General features: G+C 34.5%; 1 protein-coding gene and 1 pseudogene across 1 annotated transcript in view; one reads left to right on the top strand and one right to left on the bottom strand.

Moving 5' to 3' along the window:
* LOC144253709 (protein piccolo-like) overlaps positions 1-20,202 on the top strand; it is a 215,642-nt gene that overhangs the window by 35,563 nt on the left and 159,877 nt on the right. The gene's annotated exons all lie outside the window — the stretch shown is intronic.
* On the bottom strand, positions 4,950-5,960 carry LOC144253593 (heterogeneous nuclear ribonucleoprotein A1-like; annotated as a pseudogene).

The raw sequence follows: 20,202 nt of genomic DNA, 5'->3' as shown, positions 1-20,202 counted from the left end.
ATCTCTTCTCTATTCTTTCAGATTCATCTAAAAACTCACTTCTCCTTGTGCCCTGCTTCATATTCCCTAATAAACCTTCTTACTTAGCATTATGATTCTCTGTTCATTTGTATGAGCTCACCAGAGTGTGAACTGGGGAACACAAGAATTAGTCTCCTCAGCACTCTTAATGCCTGTATGTGGTAGGTGATCAATACACATTTGTTTAATGAAGGAAAAACAGCCTTTTGGCAAATGGTTTGTTGAGTGAAACACATGATTTATGTTAATAGAATTATAATTGTATTTAGAAATGGCTTCATTTGGTTCTATGTTGGATGCAAGGATTTTTAAAGCCCTTGGAAAAAATTTTAAGTACTAATATGCGTCTCTACTTTTTAAGGTATGGAAGGATAATAGTGAGGCAGTGCTTCTTTTTATGTTTGAAAAAAAATGTGGTTTTCAATTATTTGCTTATTATCTCCATGAGGCATATTCTGACTACCTTATTATACTTACTATAAGTGCCTACTGCCTTCCATAATACAGTATTTTTACCCTGATCTTTTCTTTTGTTTACAGCTCTTATTATTGTTTAACATAATAGTTAACTTATTAGTGTATTATTCCTTACTAGAATGCAAATTTTATAAATATCAGACCCTATTCCAGGTAACTAGTGCATAATAGATGCTAACTAAATCTTTGTAGAATGTAAGAATTCTAGATAATTATTACTGATGTATTATCTGGAAGATTGGTTAGCCTCATATTTGGTTAGTTACAAATATTTTTAACCAGTTTATGAACTGATTTTTTTCTTGGTATGCCACATATTAATAGGTGAAGAAAAAAGTACATATCATAAATATTGGAAAACTTTTCAAATCTCATTTATAAAATTAGGCTCATGGGGGTAAAGTACCTTTTCTTAAGGCTGAGGGATAAATAAATGAAAATAAGCTTCAAAGTAAAAAGACATTTGGCTTGTAAATTTATAGAGTGGTTAAGATGGTTCCTATGGTGGTGATTACCTGTGCTTGAAAATCAGCTCAGCAATTTCCTAATCATTTTTTTAATTGATTTTTTTCATTTAGTTATACATGACAGTAGAATCCATTTTGATAAAATTATACATGCCTATTCTTATTCTAATTATGACCCCATTCTTGTGGATGTACATAATGGTGGAATTCACTTAAATTTTTTTCATATGTGTACATAGGAAAATCATGTCGGATTCTTTCCACTGTCTTTCTTATTCCTCTCTCTCCTCCCTTCTCTTCATTCGCTTTGTCTAGTGTACTAAACTTTTCTTCTTCTCCCATCTTCTTATTGTGGTTTAGCTTCCACATATCAATGAAATCATTCACCTTTGATTTTGGGAGTACTGTCTTACTTCACTTAGCATGATAGTCTCCAGTTCCATCCATTTACTAGTGAATGTCATAATGTCATTCTTCTTTATGGCCAACTAATCTTCCATTGTGCATATATACCACAATTTCTTTATCTATTCATCTGTTGAAGCATACCTAGATTGGCTCCATAGCTTAGCTAATTTGCATTGTGCTGCTATAAATATTTATGAGGCTGCATCATTGTAGCATGCGGATTTTAAATCCTTTGGATATGTGCCAAGGAGTGGGATAACTGGGTCAAATCTTGCTAGTACAGATTCCTTAACTTCTTAGGGCTGGGTTGTTGTAAGAATTGAAAAATAATACAGTGAGTTTTAAAAGCATATTCATGGCACTAGAAACAGCAAAATGAGCATTAGTTTTGTTAGCAACAGATGTTAGGTCCAGAAGGTGTATGGTATCAGGGTACTTTTTTTTTGCTGAACAGTTGAGTTAAAAATGATTTTGTTCTGGCTGAAGTGTCACCTCTAAGAGGAGTTGGGCTGCTTAATAAAATGAATTTTGACGTTAAAAGGTGAGTGGGGACCTTTACTTCAAGCTTGAAAAGTTATTTCAGATTATTTTATATAATGTGATGAAAAGTAATGGACCTTGACCAGAAAGAAAAAAAAAACAGGCCTTGATGTTGTTTTACTTGCAATGTAAATGCTGCTCTATTTTTACTTATTTGATGGGCTTTTTTTCCATGGCTGTGTTATATTAATATGAATGCTTTCTTTACATATGAAAGGAGCAAAATATCTGTAAGATTTTGAACAGAGTTTTATTGGAAGAAATTTTATCATGGAATTGCTTAAAATGAGTATACTTGGAAAGCCTTAGAAAATTGCTGACAAGCGATTACCAATAAGAATATATTGACATGAGAAATGCTGACTGAAACTTGTAGCTAAAAGTCCAAATTTATGTAGGCTATGATCTGAGATTTATTTTCTTTTCTGACATTTAAATGAATTGTTCCTACTTTTGTATTTCTATGTATTTTGGATTGAGAAGTTTTATTATTATCATGACTTTTTGCTAAATGGTACCCAGTATCCAGAATTGTTATAATAATTTATCCCAGTTCTTAATAAAACAAGCAGACATTTCCTAATTAAAACACTCTGTCACTCTCAGTGAAATGTACCCATATTTAACAAATTTTCCTCATGAAATCCATCTTAGACTCTGAGATGGATTTCATCCATCTCTCACCTGAGGAAGGGCCCTTTGAAGAACTCACTTGATTAGGTTGAACCTAATTGGATAATCTATTTTTTATTTCATCATAAGTCAGCTTACTTGATGAGCAGAATCCCATCATATTTATTGTTTTTCATCCCCTCAAAGGGCAGAGAATCAAATAAGGTGTGTATACTAGAAAGCAAAAAAAAAAAAAAAAAAAAAAAAAAAAAAACAAAAAAACGTGAGGATGTAGAATTAGAGTTGTCTACCAAACAATTAAATCGTTGAATTTCTTAAATGAATTTTATAGAGAAGGTAACATTTATGTAATTGATTCTGTCTGGATAAATTATAAAGGAAAGAGGTTTACTTTGCTGAGAGTTCTAGTCTGAGTTTGAAAGGCTGCATCTTGCAGACAGATCCTGTGCAAAAACATGGGACCACATGGCAGTAGGTGTGTGTGTGTGGTCTCTCCTTTTTCTTTTATAGCTACCAGTATTCAATCATGGGGGCTCGTCCTGATGACCTTATTTAATCATAAACACCTCCCAAAGGCCCTGCCTCTGAACATCATAATCGGATTAAGTTTCTGCTCTTTTAATACCAAACAATGGGGATTAAATTCCAACATGAGTTTTGAAGAGGAAAAAACATATTGAAATCACAGCTCAGTGCACACATACATAAATATATACCTGTAATTCACTGACATAAAAATGTAAAGTAGAACTGATTTACCTTAAATTCCATGGCAGGGAGAATGACTGAAAGCAGCACCTGAAGTTCTCAGTATGGCATCATCTCTCCTTTAAGGTTTCTTCATAAAATCAGTAGTGTATCACCCTCTTTATTTAGGATAGTAACAATAGGTTTATATGATTTATAGCTCAATGCTCAATTTTACTTTGTGATTTTATTATTAATTTATTAAATGAACTAGTTGATGTTAGAAATTAGATTGTAGAGTTTCCCCAAGGGGGTGAGAGGGACTTAATAGACTTTAGCAGCTGACTGGATGTGTGGAAGTGGAAAGAGAAATATGACCCCATGGCTTTTATCCTGGGATTGGGTTAGCCATTGTAAAATCGAGGAAGATTTAATTAATGATCAAGTAAAGTGAAAAGTTTGTGTTCAAAGGGAAGTTAGATTACTCAAGTCTAGTCACAAAAGATATTTAAGGGATAATTATCTTGTTTTGGGTGTTGTAGAATAGAAATTATGTCAAAGTCATGAAGTTATAATATGGAAGGAAACAACATAGAAAAGCAGACAGACCTAAGAGCCAGAAAGGTCAAGTTTAATTTAGGAAAGAGGAAATAGGCTAAACTGGCATATTGACTGATTAAAGAGAAAAATTAGGCAAAGGCCTTTGAAAGTAAAGGAAAAAGAAATATTTAAGGAAAACAAGTGATTAAGTGCCAACAATATGGTGATTAAAACTGTTCTCTTTAATAGCTGTATTATAAATTATTACAAATATTTTTCTTTAAATAGGCCTGTAAAGAACATTTTGGGGTCTAATTTATAGCATTCTTTTTAAATTTATTCTTCTTAAATATGTATGACAGTAGAGTGTATTTTGACATACATACATGGAGTATAACTGGTTCTAATTAGGATCCCATTCTTGTGGTTGTACATGATGTGGAAGTACACTGGTCGTGTATTTATATATAAGCATAGGAAAGTTATGTCTGATTTATTCTATTATTATCCTATTTCGATTCTCTGCCTTTCCTTTTATTCCCCTTTGTCTAATTCATTGCATTTCTATTCTTCCTCTCCCCTTTGTCCCTTGCAGCCACAAAGAGATGTGTGGAAGGGTTAACATCCATATATATGTTAGCATCCACATATCAGAGAAAACATCTGGCCTTTGGTTTTGGGGGATTGGCTTATTTCACTTAGCATGATAATCACCAGACCCATTTATTTACCAGCAAATTCCATAATTACATTCTTCTTTATGGATGAGTAATTTCCACTGTACATGTATACTACATTTTCTTTATCCATTCGTCTGTTGAAGGGCACTTATGATGGCTCCATAGGTTGGCTATTATTAATAGAGCATTCTTTTTTTTTAAAAAAAAAAGACACATTTATTCAGCGTCATGATCAGACTATTACATTTAGCAATCAACAGCATGGGTGCAAAAAAAAAAAAGTCTACATTAAAACCCTTTGTTGGAATGCTTTACACTTTCCACAGAACAGAAACTAAAATAACCTGTTATACAATTAGTTACAAATACAGTCCTCGAGTTTTTTTGCCCATACACATGAGTATTGTCTAAACCATGTCTTCTTTGTAGCAGCTAGGCCCTGCCACCACTGTGCTTGGCTGAGTTCACAAATCTATTGTAACCTGTAGCTTCCCTGTCACTTCTCTGGCTCTCCTCTCCTGCTAAGCTTTGTTTCCTGGCAGTAGTAAAACCTTCTGCCACTGCCATAGCTACTGCTGCTGCTGGAACCGCCATAGCCACCTTGGTTTCGTGGTTTGGCAAAATATTGGCCTCCACCACTGTAAGGTCCAGAGCTTCTGCCTCCAAAGTTTCCACCCTTCATGGGTCCAAAATTTGATGACTGATTGTTGTAACTGCCAAAATCATTGTAGCTTCCACCATCTCCAAAATTGCTTCCATCATTACCAAATCCATTGTAGCCATCCCCGCTGCCACCATATCCACCACCACCACGACTGCCACCAAAGCCACCACGACCACTGAAGTTCCCTCCACGACCGAAATTGTCATTTCCACCAAAACCACCTCCACGACCACCACCGAAGTTTCCAGAACCACTTTGACCTCTTTGGCTAGATGAGGCACTAGCCGTCTCTTGCTTTGACAGGGCTTTCCTCCCTTCACAGTTGTGGCCATTCACAGTATGGTATTTCTGAATGACAACCTTATCCACAGAGTCATGGTCATCAAAAGTTACAAAAGCAAAGCCCCTTTTCTTTCCACTGCCTCAGTCAGTCATGATTTCAATAACTTCAATTTTCCTATACTTTTCAAAATAATCTCATAGGTGATGTTCTTCAGTGTCTTCTTTAATGCCACCAACAAAGATCTTTTTCACAGTTAAGTGGGCCCCTGGTCTTTGAGAATCTTCTCATGAGAGAGATCTCTTTGGTTCCATAACTCTACCATCCACTTTGTGTGGTCTTGCATTCATGGCTGCATCCACTTCCTCCACAGTGGCATAAGTGACAAACCCAAAGCCTCTGGAGCGCTTGGTGTTTGGATCTCTCATTACCACACAATCCGTGAGTGTTCTCCATTGCTCAAAATGGCTTCTCAGACTCTAATCAGTTGTTTCAAAGCTCAGCCCTCTGATGAATAGCTTCCGCAGCTGTTCGGGCTCTTTAGGGGACTCTGATTTAGACATGACGGCAGCAGCAAGACAGACTTTAAGGATGCTTTCTTGGCGTCGTCCATGGGCAGAAAGCTAATAGAGCATTCTTGAAAACTTAACCAGATAAATGACTCAACAGAAAGGTCACTGCTTATTGCAGAATTTTCTTTAGTAGTGAAAACAGAATTTCAAAAGAACCTTAAACCCTACCAAGACTATCATTTCCAGCAATAGATATATACACATAAGGAAAGCATGGCATATTGCGATTTATATAATACTTACTAAGCATTCACTCAAGTTCTAGGTTCAAAGTACTTCATGTGCAAAATTACATAAGGTTGCATTCTTATTGTCTGTTTATGTAGAAGGGAAAACTGAGAATAGGGAAATGGCTAAGTTCACAAGCTAATATAAGACTCAGAATAGAAATTGTAACCCAGACAGTCTGGCTTCAAATTTAGAAATCTTAATTCACCTGCAAACTTCTCTTTCAAAAACTTGATGGAATGTTATGAAACCACTAGAATAATAATATAAAATAATAGTAGTATTTAAGAATTTCTATAGTTATAATACCAAGAAAAAATGTGGTTTTGTTACTATTGTAGTAATTTATAAGGACTGGATGAAGTTTTCTCAGGAAAAAATAAATGGATTAAAATGATGGAATTACATTCTTTTTATTTTTGTCTTGGATCTTTTAAAGCTTATGAAAATGAGAGGTTATTGAGCATTTAACTAGCTAGAATGTGAACAGTGTTATGTTAATATCAGAGGAATATCATATGAGTAGGTGGGTTGTACATCATCAAAATAACCATATTTGAAACAGATGCATTTTATTTGTTTTGAAGCCAGATAGCTGGAAAGATCACCTACATTAATATCAAGGTCACAGAAGATGGTTGGGGAAGTTAGACTTCAAGCTATCAGGAAGCTGCTGAAGGTCAATAGAAGTGGGACTCATACATTGGCCGATAATGAACCAATAGAGATTTCCAAAGAGGAGAGCAGTTTGTTAGGTGTTGAACCATGGTTGGAAAGTGGTAGTGGAGAGCAGGAAATACATCACTTTCCTAAGTCCATCATACTCCTGGACAGGTTTTTTGAAAATCAGCCTAAGCCAAGGATAATTAGAAAAAACACACCAGTTAAATAAATAGATATGTTATTGTGCTAAAACATGGTTTGCTTGTGGCACATTGAAAGTATAATAAAATTGGGTGTATGTAGGTATTTGGTTTGCCTGTAAAGGTATGGGGTTAAGTTCTAGGTATAGATAAGGGTATCTTAATGTGGGAGTTGGACAGGTACTTTGATAAGTAATTATTGTTTATAAGCACAACAAAGTGAGGAGGCTAAGAGAGGGGAGAGGAAGTGAACAGGGACCAGTGAGAACTAAAAAGGTGTCTAAATTTCAGAATAGTTACATAGAGCACTTCAGTTACTCACAGATGTTTCTAGCTCCAATACATTTTGCAGCATCAGCATGGTTCAGGTGTGAATTAATGAAGGCGGTGTTTTAATTTAACCGTGGATGTTATTGGCGATGTATATTGATTAATCATCCCCAGGTTAAAAAAGTGGAGAAAAAGAATATTACAAAATAATGCAAAGAAGGAATCTCACTAAAAATATCGAACATGTGGGGATGGGGAGGTGGCTCAGAGGTAGAGCACTTGCCTGGCACATGTTAGACACTGGGTTCAATACTCAGCACCACATAAAAATAAATTTAAAAAAAATAAATGTATAAAAAGTATTGAACATGCATCCTTTTCTGCTTTTGAAGATTAAAAAGTAAGTATTGAATTTAGTCTGCTTCAGAATTATGTTCTTGCATCTAGTATTCAGAAAATATTTTGTATATCATTTGTGTAATATTTTTTAATTGGCAGAATTTATATTTAAGATTTCGTTATTATATAAGATATTATAGCACATATAATGGAAAATTGAACTTTTAAAGTGGAAGTTCCATGTTGAATTTTTTATGTGAATAGACTACTATTTCTTTGGTATATTAAAACAATATTATAAATAATTTTTTAGAGATGGGTTTTTTTTGTATGTATACACACAAAATATTTCCTTGACTTTATGTAAATTATTACTGTGTCTTTGCCATCTTTTAATAGCTATAACTGTTTCCAAAGAATATGTACAACAAATTATAATTTGAAATTCTGTGAGTGTGTGTATGTGTGATTCAAGCCTGGTTTTGTTTATTTATGAGTTAAGTATCTTACAAGGAATAAGTTTTCTAATGAATTCAACTGGGTTTATTTTTGGCTTTTAAAACTCCAGATTGTCAACTCAAAGTTAATTTTGAAAGTGACTAGGGATTGACTTAAATAGATATTTTGGTTATGATTAATTTATAATTGAAGTCATTTAATTCTAAGCTAAGGCCAATAATAAGAAAAGAAGCAAATGCTGTTCTAATTTTTGTATTTGACCAGTGACGGAAGGGTAGACTTAGGTGAACTAGAGTGATGTTAGTCTTGAGTCAATTTTGAATTCTCTCCCAGCTCTTGATTTCAGTAGGTCCACCATGACAGTGAAGGGTGGCTGTGCTCCGGAGATCTCTCCCTGTTATGTGGTCACTGACACGATAAAGCATGTTTGCCTGGCTGAGCAGATGCTGCTTTCTGTCACATTTCCACATCACTTGTCATTAAAATGCAGAAAATTTCTTTCTTTTAAATACTTTTCCATTAAAAAAAGGTGGAATAACAATTGGTAAGAAATATATTCCATTGTTTCAGTGTCCTGACATATCTATGAATGATTATAGTTTAAGCTGGTGAATCTTTTGAAAAATAAAAGCTACCCCCAAAGACAGCAGAGACTAAGAATTTGACCAGTTAAATAATCCTTGATAACTTTTGTTACACTTAGTGGCTTGCCAAAACTATTGCCATTGATATTTTCCAGGGATGGAATCTAAATCAAAAAAACTCTGGAATGTTGACTTACATTGAAAAACAAGTAATATTACTCTACATTTATGATTAGATTGTTTTTTCTTCATTCGGTTATGAAAAGGGTTCCATAACAAGCCAGAACCTGGCTGCACAGTTAGTTATAAGAGGATGAGTAGAAAGGAATCACATTGACAAAGATGAAGAGCACTTACATCAATATGTATAGTGACTGCTTTTTTTTCTCTTTGAAAATGCAATAAGCTTGTATTTAGTACATTTCTCCAAAGCGTTTAGATGTATTTACTAACCTATTTGTTTAATGCTTCAAATATAAAACAGGCATGTAAAAATCCACAGACTAACAGACAATTTTTTCAAAAATACTTTTTAGTTATATATAGATGGACACAATACCTTTATTTATTTATCTTTATGTGGTGCTGAGGATAAAACCCAGAGCCTCATGTTAGGCAAGTGCTCCACCACTGAGCCACAACCCCAGCCCCTAACAGATGATTTTTAAGTGATCAAAATTGCTAAATAAAAATGATAAACCACACTACTAACAGTCACAAATGTTTAATATATTAGGTCATATTGGTTAAAAAGCTAATTTTTTAACCATAGGGAATAATCAAAATATTGAATATCATTAATTATGAGGAACCTTCAATAACAATACCTTTCTCATACTTATTTTCATAAATGTGCCTGGGTTTTTGTGTATATTATTAGAGACATACTTCTGGAAATGTTGACCTAGTTAAAATTACTACAGTCCATCAAAATCGAATAATAATAGGAAATAGATTTATCTATGTTTGTTTTTGTATTCAGACATTTTATTGTTTCACAAAAAGTTTTAATTAAAAATTTAAATGCTACAGAAATTTTTTATAAAAGCAATAGTATGACTTTTACCCTTACAAAACTTGTAGTCCATGGAAACAAAAAAAATATAAAAATGACCAATAAAATTATACAGTAATAATTACTATAGTAATAATATGAAGAAAAGGTGTTATAAAAATATAGAGAAATGAAGAATTTTGTATAGAGTAGAATTTTAGCTGGCCTGGAAGGTAGACGAAGCTTTTGTGATAGAATTTGCTATGTTTTGGTGTTCAGGAATCTGAGCATTCTTGTAATTTAGAATAATGCTCTGTTTGGAGGTTTTGGTGGAAGACAGTTTTGTCCTATTATCTAGAGTGAAGGGCAAGTGCCTTCCCTGTGGTGGCAACACTGTCAGCATAGCATTCCTACCTGACTGTTTCTGCATCTCGATTTCTGGTTGCTGTGGCCCAGTCTGTTTCCTCTCTCTTTTCCAATATTGTGTTTCCATCTTTCTATTTTGAGAACTACATTTAGTCTTCCGTGAAAAAAAATTAAAAATGCCCCTTTTTTTCCTTGTTTATCAGAACAGGATGTTTGTATTTGCCAACATGGACCATTCTCATTCAGCTTTCAAAATTGAATTTGCCAGAAAAGATATTTCTTGACTTTTACAGTGCAAATTAAGCAAAGAGAACAGAGAAAATCTTGTAGGTAGGGCTTTCTCTTCAAATCAGAGAAGAGAGAAGGTGAGAGGAAACTATTTACTAGCTCAAAACTTTCTTGGTTCATGGAACCTTTAGTTCTTCATCATTTTTTCCTTTTGCCCCTAGGCAAAATGAAATGTCTAATATTTCCTTTAATTAAGAATTAGGAGCCAAACAACAAAATACTAGCAGTTCATGCAATGTCTGAGGGTTGTCTCTGCTGTTCTCTTGAAAATTTACATACCCTGTGCCCCTGGTAACTCACTATAGTATCTAAGGTTCCTCCACACTGTATCTGGGAAGCAGAAACCTAAAGGATTCTCAGCATTTTGTTGCTTATTTAAAACAAATGCCAAATGTCTTCTTTGATATAAGGAGAGTAACTAAGAACAGAGTAGGGAAGAAGAGCATGAGAAGAAGATTAACATTAAACAGGGATGAGAGGTGGGAGGGAAAGCGAGAGAGAAGGGAAATTGCATGGAAATGGAAGGATACCCTCAGGGTTATACAAAATTACATACAAGAGGAAGTGAGGGGAAAGGGAAAAATAATACAAGGGGGAGAAATGAATTACAGTAGAGGGGGTAGAGAAGAGGGGAGGGGAGGGGAGGGGAGGGGAGGGGGGATAGTAGAGGATAGGAAAGGCAGCAGAATACAACAGTCACTAGTATGGCAATATGTAAATCAATGGAAGTGTAACTGATGTGATTCTGCAATCTGTATACGGGGTAAAAATGGGAGTTCATAACCCACTTGAATCAAAGTGTGAAATATGATATGTCAAGAACTATGTAATGTTTTGAACAACCAACAATAAAAAAAAAAGAAGTGGAGAATTATGCTTTACCTCCTTGAGTGTGGAATATCTACATAAAATCTTCGAAATTCTGATTCATAGGAGATTTGTCTTTGTACTCATTGATTCATTTATTCAATAATTATACTATCATGGAGCCATGGATATGTATTTAATACATAAATTATATAATATTTATAAAAAATAAAAAAATAAAAAATAAAAACTTCTCACTTCACACAATATTTGCATGAGATATGCAAATAAGACACTGAAGTTTACAAACGTAGGGTAGACTAAGGATGTATAAATACTTAATATGGCACAATTTTGAACCCAAATCTTTATTTTTATAAGGTATACTGACCACAGCAATTAGATTTCATGTTTAGGATATATAGATTTATAAGGCTAATGCAATGAAAATAAATACTCTTTTTTTTAAAATGAGCAGAAGATAGGCATGGTGGCATAAACTTGCCTATAATCTCAGCAGCTAAGGAGGCTGAGGCAGGAAGATTATAATTTCAAGGTCATCCTTAGCAATTTATCAAGATCTTGTCCATAAATGGAAGAAAGAAAAAAAAAAGGCTGGTAATGTAGCTCAGTGATAAAGCACCCCTGGGTTAAATCTCCAGTACTAAATAAATAAATAAGCAAGCAGAAATATAACTGTCATGATGAAAAAGAGTTAGTATATTCCGTGAGTAATCAAAATTTTTAAGTAATCTGTTGCTTTCAAATAGTTCTAGAGCATAGATTCTATAAACAGAATGACAACTTTTTGTTTGCATTATAGTTTACACTATACAATTTATCCTATTCTTGGTAAACAGTGTATGTTTAAGTTTCTATTTTTGTTGAAAATTAATATATAAAAGTGATATTTTACACAAAATTTATGCTATCATAGGAACAATTATAGTTTTGCTGTTGAAAAACTCTGAACTTCTTGAATTCTGCCTTTTGATGATTCACTTGCTCATTCTTCATTCATTCATTCAATGGACATATTTATTGAATACTTCTCTAAACATTTTATTTTATTGAGAAGTTTGAAAGTAATATCCAAGACGTAGAAGCCTTTTTCCAAGTCTGTGTTTTGATCAGGGCATTAGTTTTGTCACTTCTTCCTTGATCCTGAAACAACTGAAAGGGTAGAGTTCAATAACATTAAGAAAGTGTTGGGTTTACAGAAATAATTCTATAATATTATAGAAGTTTAAATATTCACTTTTGAATTCAGGAAAAAATATGGATGTATTTTAGGATGATTAAAATCAGTTCCTTCTGATTGGTTTTGGAAAATATAATTAATTTCAAGTGGCTACTATAGCCATGTGACAAATTTTTTTCAGACACGGTTTGGGTGTCTCATTAATAGTTTATGACTAATAGCTTTCATTTATACTCACAGCTATCTTGGGTAAATCTTATATAGAGTATGTGTATTATTTAGTGAGGAATCTGGTACATTAAACTACATAAAAGAATAAAGTGAAATGCAATGTATGTGTATTTTGTTAAAGTGGCTGAAAAAAGACTTATTAAGAATTTACCACTTTGCTTATTCCTCCTAAAGAAGTTATTTTCCTTTAAAATCAATCAAGTATGATTTAAAACCAAATAAAATATTTTGAATCTACTTATGTGGCCAAAGATATACTCACATTTCTATAGCATATTCTTTGGTGTGATTTTTATTATTTTATGTCTCCCTCTTAAATTTCTAAAATTATCACTCTCTTAAACCATTTCCAAATAAATTGAAATATGAAAGTGTTGCTTCTTTTTCAAAATGTCCTGTACTGCTAGAATATGTGTTTGAGAGAACAAAAGAGTTTAAAAGCCTAGAGGCTCTAAATGTCCTAGTGAAGAAAACAATTTCCAATTTTAAAAAGCATTCTTGGGCTAAATGTCATAATCACTTAGACAAGTCTTGGGAATCAATCGGTGCCTTAGGACATTTTTCCTGAAATTTAATTTAATTTTTTTACAAAGTATGGGGAAATATCTTTATTTGGAGGAAGAGAGGTTTCTTCAACTTCAAACTTTAGCTTAATGCAATAAACTGGTTTGTGCCTGTAATAATTAATGATTGAGGGGAGGGTGAGGAAGGTGTCCTTGTGTTTGCTCTTGCTTAACATTTTATAATTTAGTTTTTCTTGGTCTTGAGACAACATAATAAAATCACTTTAAATTTAAGTAATCATTACTTCCCTTTAATAATTTTATAATCAGAAAAGAACATTTGAAGTATTTACTATGGTTTGGCAAAGTTAGACATTGCATCAGTTTCTATGTCATCTTTAGTGAATGGAGTACAAAGGCACCTGCCTGCCATGCTGGTTCCAATCTGTGGCAGAGACAGGAAATAGAAGGAAAATACATAAATCCTACTAAAATCATGTGGTTCACCAAGGACCTCTCTGAGGTAAGATCATTTAGCTGAGACCAGTGAGAAGAATAAAGCCATAGAATGGAAGTTGGGTACCTGAAAGGCAGTCCAGGCAGAAGGAATGAATGTTACAGAAAGCCAATTGTGATTTAAGTAGAGTGAACCAGGAAAAAGTAGCATGAGATGGCACTCTCCCAGGCCTAGGAGACAGATGTTTATAAATAACCTTCATAAACAAGTACATTGGTACAGATTGAAGTTTACCTAAGAATTACTTCCTCATTCACACAGATGTGTTTTCTGATGAGCTTGTTTTAGGGGTAAGTAGCTAAGGATTATTTCTCTATTTTTCATATTTGTGGTAGTTGTAAATTACTGTAATGTTTTATTTCACCACAAATAATTTCTAGAGTTCCTTTGAAAACTTGAATGTGAATGTTGTTTGTGCACAGATTAAATAGAAACATTCAGAGTCTTATTTTCTGATAACTGCATGGTTCTCAAAATTTTACATCTTGGGCTCTTCAGACCTCTCAGTACAACTTAGATAGTCCTTCACATTGTTGATGCTTTTTTCCCTTTTTTCTTTCTTCTTTCTTTTTTTTTTGAGATAATAAATGTTTATTATTGTTTTAATATAAGCTTGAGTTACACAATGATCAACCACCAAATCTGAAGGGGAAAAAAACCTACAAGTTAACGGACAGCTGATTTTTTTGTGCACTGTTATTAACAAAGATCATGATGTACACAGTCAAAACTATGCTGTTATTAGAGATATTAAAGAATCAGAAATATTAAAGAAATATTAAAGAATCAAAGAATTACACACCTGTAATCCCAGAGGCTTGGGAAGCTGAGGCAGGAGGATCACAAGTTCAAAGCCACCCTCAGCAATAGTGAGGTGCTAAGTAACTCAGTGAGACTCTTTCTAAATAAAATACAAAATAGGGCTAAGAATGTGTGTGGCTCAATGGTTGAGTGGCCTTGGTTCAATCCCCAATAACAAAAAAAAAAAAAAAAAAAAAAAGAAAGAAAAGAAAAAGAAAATCAAATAGTCTCAGTTTTAATGAGTCAAGGATTGGATGAAGGATATTCTACTTTAGATGATAATGCTTATAGAGAAAGAGGTTTGATTCCTGACTCAGATAGGATGTGATTTTTTTTCTTTTTTTTTCATTTTTAGTATTTTATTTTATTTTTATTTAAAAAATAATGGCTCCTTCACCACTGTAAGTTTGAGAAGCCCTAGCCTAGACATTGGCCTTCTCCTGCTCAGGTACCAAGGTTAGACTTACCCGGGGTTTCTCTACAAGGCTTGTGTTGCCCCCATTTTTTTCTCCTAATTTTTTAAAATTTATATATGACAGCAGAATGCATTACAATTCTTATACATATATAGAGCACAATTTTTTCTTTTTTCTGGTTGTGTACAAAGTATATTCACACCAATTCGTGTCTTCATACATGTACTTTGGATGATAATGACCATCACATTCCACCATTATTTCTAACCCCATGCTTCCTCCCTTCCCCTCCAACCCCTCTGCCCTATCTAGAGTTCATCGATTCCTCCCATGCTCCCTCTCCCTATGCCACCATGAATCAGCCTCCTTATATCAGAGAAAACATTTGGCATTTGGTTTTTTTGGGATTGACTAAGTTTACTTAGCATCATCTTCTCTAACTCCATCCATTTACCTGCAGATGCCAGGATTTTATTCTCTTTTATTGCTGAGTAATATCCCATTGTGTATATATGCCACTTTTTAAAATATTCATTCATCTATTGTAGGGCATCTAGGTCAGTTCCACAGTTTAGCTATTGTGAATTGTGCTGCTATAAACATTGATCTGGCTGTGTCCCTGTAGTATGCTGTTTTTTAAGTGCTTTTGGTATAGACCAAGGAGAGGGATAGCTGGGTCAAATGGTGGTTCCATTCCCAGATTTCCAAGGAATCTCCATACTACTTTCCATATTGGCTGCACCAATTTGCAGTTCCACCAGCAGTGTATGAGTGTACCTTTTTCCTCACATCCTCTCTAACACTTATTGTTGTTTGTCTTCATAATAGCTGCCATTCTGACTGGAGTGAGATGAAATCTTAGAGTGGTTTTAATTTGCATTTCTCTAATTGCTAGTAATGATGAATATTTTTCCATGTATTTGTTGATTGATTGTATATCGTCTTAAGAGATTAATGCTCTATCTTATGTGTGAGGTGTAAAGATTTGCTACCAAGATGTAAGCTCTCTAGTCACCTCACAGATTGTTTCTTTTGCTAAGAAGAAACTTTCTAGTTAAGAGTCCATCCCATTCATTGATTCTTGATTTTAATTCTTGCATCAAAGGAGTCTCATTGAGGAAGTTGGGGCTTAATCCCACATGATGGAGACTAGGGCCTATTTTTTTTTTATTAGATGCAGAATCTCTGGTTTTATTCTTAAGTCCTTGATCCATTTTGAGTTGAGTTTTGTGCATGGTGAGAGATAGATGCATATGGATTTCCAGTTTTCTTAGCACCATTTGTTTAAGAGACTATTTTTTCTCCAATGCATGTTTTTGGCACCTTTGTGTAATATAAGATAATTGTAATTTTGTGAGTTGTCTCTGTGTCTTCTATTTTGTACCATTGGTCCACCAGTCTGTTTTGGTGCCAATATCATGCAGTTTTTGTTACTATTGCTCTGTAGTATAGTTTAATTCTTTAAGTCTGTTAATGTGATGTATTACATTTAATGATTTGTGTATGTTGAACCAACCTTGCATCCCTAGGATGAATCCCTCTTGATTGTGGTGCACAATCTTTTTGATATGTTTTTGTATTTGATTTGCCAGAATTTTTTTGAGATTTTTTGCATCTATGTTCATTAGAGATATTAGTCTGAAGTTTTCTTTTTTTGACATGTCTTTGCCTGGTTTTGGAATCAGAGTAATATTGGCCTCATTCTATAGAATGAGTTTGGAAGTACTCCCTATTTTTCTATTTCCTGAAATAAATTGAAGAGTTTCGGTATTAGTTCATTCTTAAGATGTTGTAGAACTTGGCTATGTATCCATCTGGTACTGGGCTTTTATTGGTTGGTAGACTTTTGATGGTGTCTGCTATTTTGACAATGAAATTGATCAGTTTAAATTGTGTTTATCATCCTGATTCAATTTGGGCAAATGATATGATTCTAGAAATTTGTCAATGCCTTCAATATTTTCTATTTTAATGGAGTACAAGTTTTCAAAATAATTTTTAGTTATCTTCTGTATTTCTGTAGTGTCTGTTGTGATATTTCTTTTTTCATCATGTATGTTAGTACTTTGAGTTTTCTCTGTCCTTCTCTTTGCTAGCATGGCTAAGGGTCTGTCAATTTTGTTTATTTTTTCAAAGAATCAGCTTTTTGTTTTGTCGATATTTTTAATTGTTTCTTTGGTTTTAATTTCATTGAGTTCAGCTCTGATTTTAATAATTTCTTGTCTTCTACTGCTTTTGGTGTTGATTTGTTCTTCTTTTTCTAGGGCTTTGAGATGTAATGTTAAGTCATTTATTTGTTGACTTTTTCTTCTTTTAAGGAATGAACTCCATGCAATGAACTTTCCTCTTAAAACTTCCTTCATAGGGTTTCAGAGATTTCAATATGTTGTATCTGTATTCTCATTCATCTCTAAAAATTTTTTAATCTCCTACTTGATGTCTTTTGCAATCCATTGTTCATTCAGTAACATATTATTTGATCTTCAGGTGTTGGAGTGGATTTTAATTCTTATTTTATCATTGATTTCTAATTTAATTCTATTATGATCTGATAGAATGCGGGGTAGTATCTCTATTTTTTTATATTTGCTTAGTGTTGCTTTGTGGCATAGTATATGGTCTATTTTAGAGAAGGATCCATGTGCTGCTGAGAAGAAAGTGTATTCTCTCATTGAAGGATGAAATATTCTGTCAGTTAAGTCTAAGTTATTGATTATATTATTGAGTTCTATAGTTTCTTTTTTCAGCTTTTGTTTGGAAGATCTATCTAGTGGTGAAAGAGGTGTGTTAAAGTCACCCAAAATCATTGTGTTATGGTCTGTTTGACTCTTGAACTTGAGAAGAGTTTGTTTGATGAACGTAGATCCTCCATTGTTTGTGGCATATATATTTATAATTGTTAAGTTTTGTTGGTATATAGTTCCCTTGAGCAGTATGTAGTGTCCTTCTTTATCCTTTGTGATTGACTTTAGTTTGAAGTCTACTTTATTTGATATGAGGATGGAAGCCCTGTTTGCTTCTGCGGTCCATGTGAATGGTATGATTTTTCCCAACCCTTCACATTCAGCCTGTGTATGTCTTTTCCTATGAGAAGAATCTCCTGGAGGCAGCATATTGTTGGGTCTTTTTTTTTTTTAAATCCAATCTGTTAGTCTATGTCTTTTAATTGGCCAGTTTAGGCATTAGCATTCAGGGTTATTTTTGACACGATTTGTTTCATCATTGTTTTTTATTTTCTCTTTGTGGAATATTTTGCTGAGCATGTTTTGTAGTGCAGGATTTCTAGTTGTAAATTCTTTTTAATTTTTGTTTATCATGGAAGGTTTTTATTTCATCCTCAAATATAAAGCTTAGTTTTGCTGGATATAAGATTCTTGGTTGGCATCCATTTTCTTTCAGAGCTTGATATATGTTGTTGCAGGATCTCCTGGCTTTGAGGGTCTCAGCAAGTTGAAAAATCTGCTGAGATGTGACTTGGTCTCCCCCTATATGTGATCTGATTCCTTTCTCTTGTGGCTTTTAAGATTCTATCTTTATTCTGTATACTAGGCATTTTCATTATAACGTGCCTTGGTATAGATCTGTTGTAATTTTGTACATTTGGTGTTCTGTAAGCCTCTTGTATTTAGTTTTTCAATTCATTCTTCATGCTTGGGAAATTTTCTGATATTATCTCATTGAAGAGATTGTGCATTTGTTTGGTTTGAAACTCTGTGCCTTCCTCTATACCAATAACTCTTAGATTTGGTCTTTTGATGCTGTCCCATAATTCTTGGATGTTCTGTTCATGGTTTCTTACTATCTTCGCTGTGTGATCAGTTTTATTTTCCATATTATATACTCTGTCTTCATTATCTGACATTCTTTCTTCCAAGTGATCTCGTCTGTTGGTTATGCTTTCTGTTGAGTTTTTTATTTGATTTATTGTATCCCTCATTTTGAAGGATTTCTGTTTTTTATTTTTTTTTCAAACTCTCTCTTGAAGTAATATTTTGCTACCTGTATTTGCTCTCTTATCTCATTGTTGGAGTGATCAGTCTTTGCTTCTATTTGCTCATTTAGGTCATTCTTTAATTCACAGATCATTTTAATTATGAACCTTCTGAACTCTTTCTCTGACATTTCATCTACTTCACTGTCCATGGGTTCTGTTACTAGAGTATTCTGGTTTGTTTCGGGCACTTTCCTCCCTTATTTTTTCATGCTGTCTATGTGTCTTCCTTTCTTCCAGTGTTGATCAAAAATATTACAGTTTCTACCCTACAATCTTGTAGTATCCATGCAGATTATATGTACCTCACCTGCAGCTGTCCCTGGATGTATGGTACTGCAACTAAAGGTGGTGGCAGCGATAACCAAGGTATCTTGAGATAGCAGTGCAGGTGCCCAAGATGGATGGAACGTCTTTCAGAGATGGGGCTGAAAGGGTAGGCCTCACACTGTCTTTGGGATGACTGCTACTGAGATGCAGCTGCTTCTAGGCCCTGTTTGTTGTCAAAAAGTTAGGGGCTACTGTGTTTGGAAGACTGTGATGATGACAGCAGTGTTCCAAGATGGACGTTGGTTAGGCTTAGGCTTCCAGGTTGGCGGGGCAGGGAGGCAGTAGGGGGTGGCGAGGAGGGGGTTGAACTAGGACCTACCCTGAACCTGGGTCCTGTGCAAGTTGGTGTGGACAGATCTGGGCCAGGCCTAGACTCCCACAGTAGTCTGCTGTTTGGAAGAGGTGGTCCTGTGCCGGAGGCTGGGCTCCTGTGGGTGCCTGCTGGTGGAGGGGTAGACACAGGCCTACTGTGAGCCTGGGTCCCACACAGGTTGGTGTGGGTGGATCTGAGCCTACAGGTAGTCTGATGGTCAGAATGGGCAGTCCCTGTGCCAGTGGCTAGGCTCTGGTGGGTGTCTGCCCCACTGGTGGAGGGGTGGACCTGGGCATACTGTGAGCCTGGGTCCCATGTGGACTGGTGTGGGTGGTCTGTTGATGCTTTCTTATACTTATTTTATCACAGTCCTTAAAACTAAATATTTTTAAAACAATTTTCAATTTAGGTAATATTTTAATTGTGTAAAGAATCACATAACGTGCACCCTACTATAGTTTGAATGTGTCTTCCAAAGTTAATGTACTGGAAATTGATCACCCATGCAGCAGGGCTGGGAGATGGGGCAAAAAAAGGAGTATTTGAATTGTAAGGTTACACCTCATGAATGTATCAATGCTGTTTTTGCAGGAGAAGGTTATCTCAGGATTTTCTGTCACAGGTGTGGGTTCCTTATAAAAGAATGTTTTCTCCCCCCCTCTTGTTCTCTATCTTCACCCTTTCCTCTACTTCCATATGACAATTTCTGCCATGAGATGATCCAACAAGTAA

The sequence above is a fragment of the Urocitellus parryii genome, chromosome 3 (assembly GCF_045843805.1).
Source record: "Urocitellus parryii isolate mUroPar1 chromosome 3, mUroPar1.hap1, whole genome shotgun sequence".
Lineage (NCBI taxonomy): Eukaryota > Metazoa > Chordata > Mammalia > Rodentia > Sciuridae > Urocitellus > Urocitellus parryii.
Note: the sequence above shows the minus strand (reverse complement) of the source record. Positions and strands in the feature narration are given on the sequence as shown.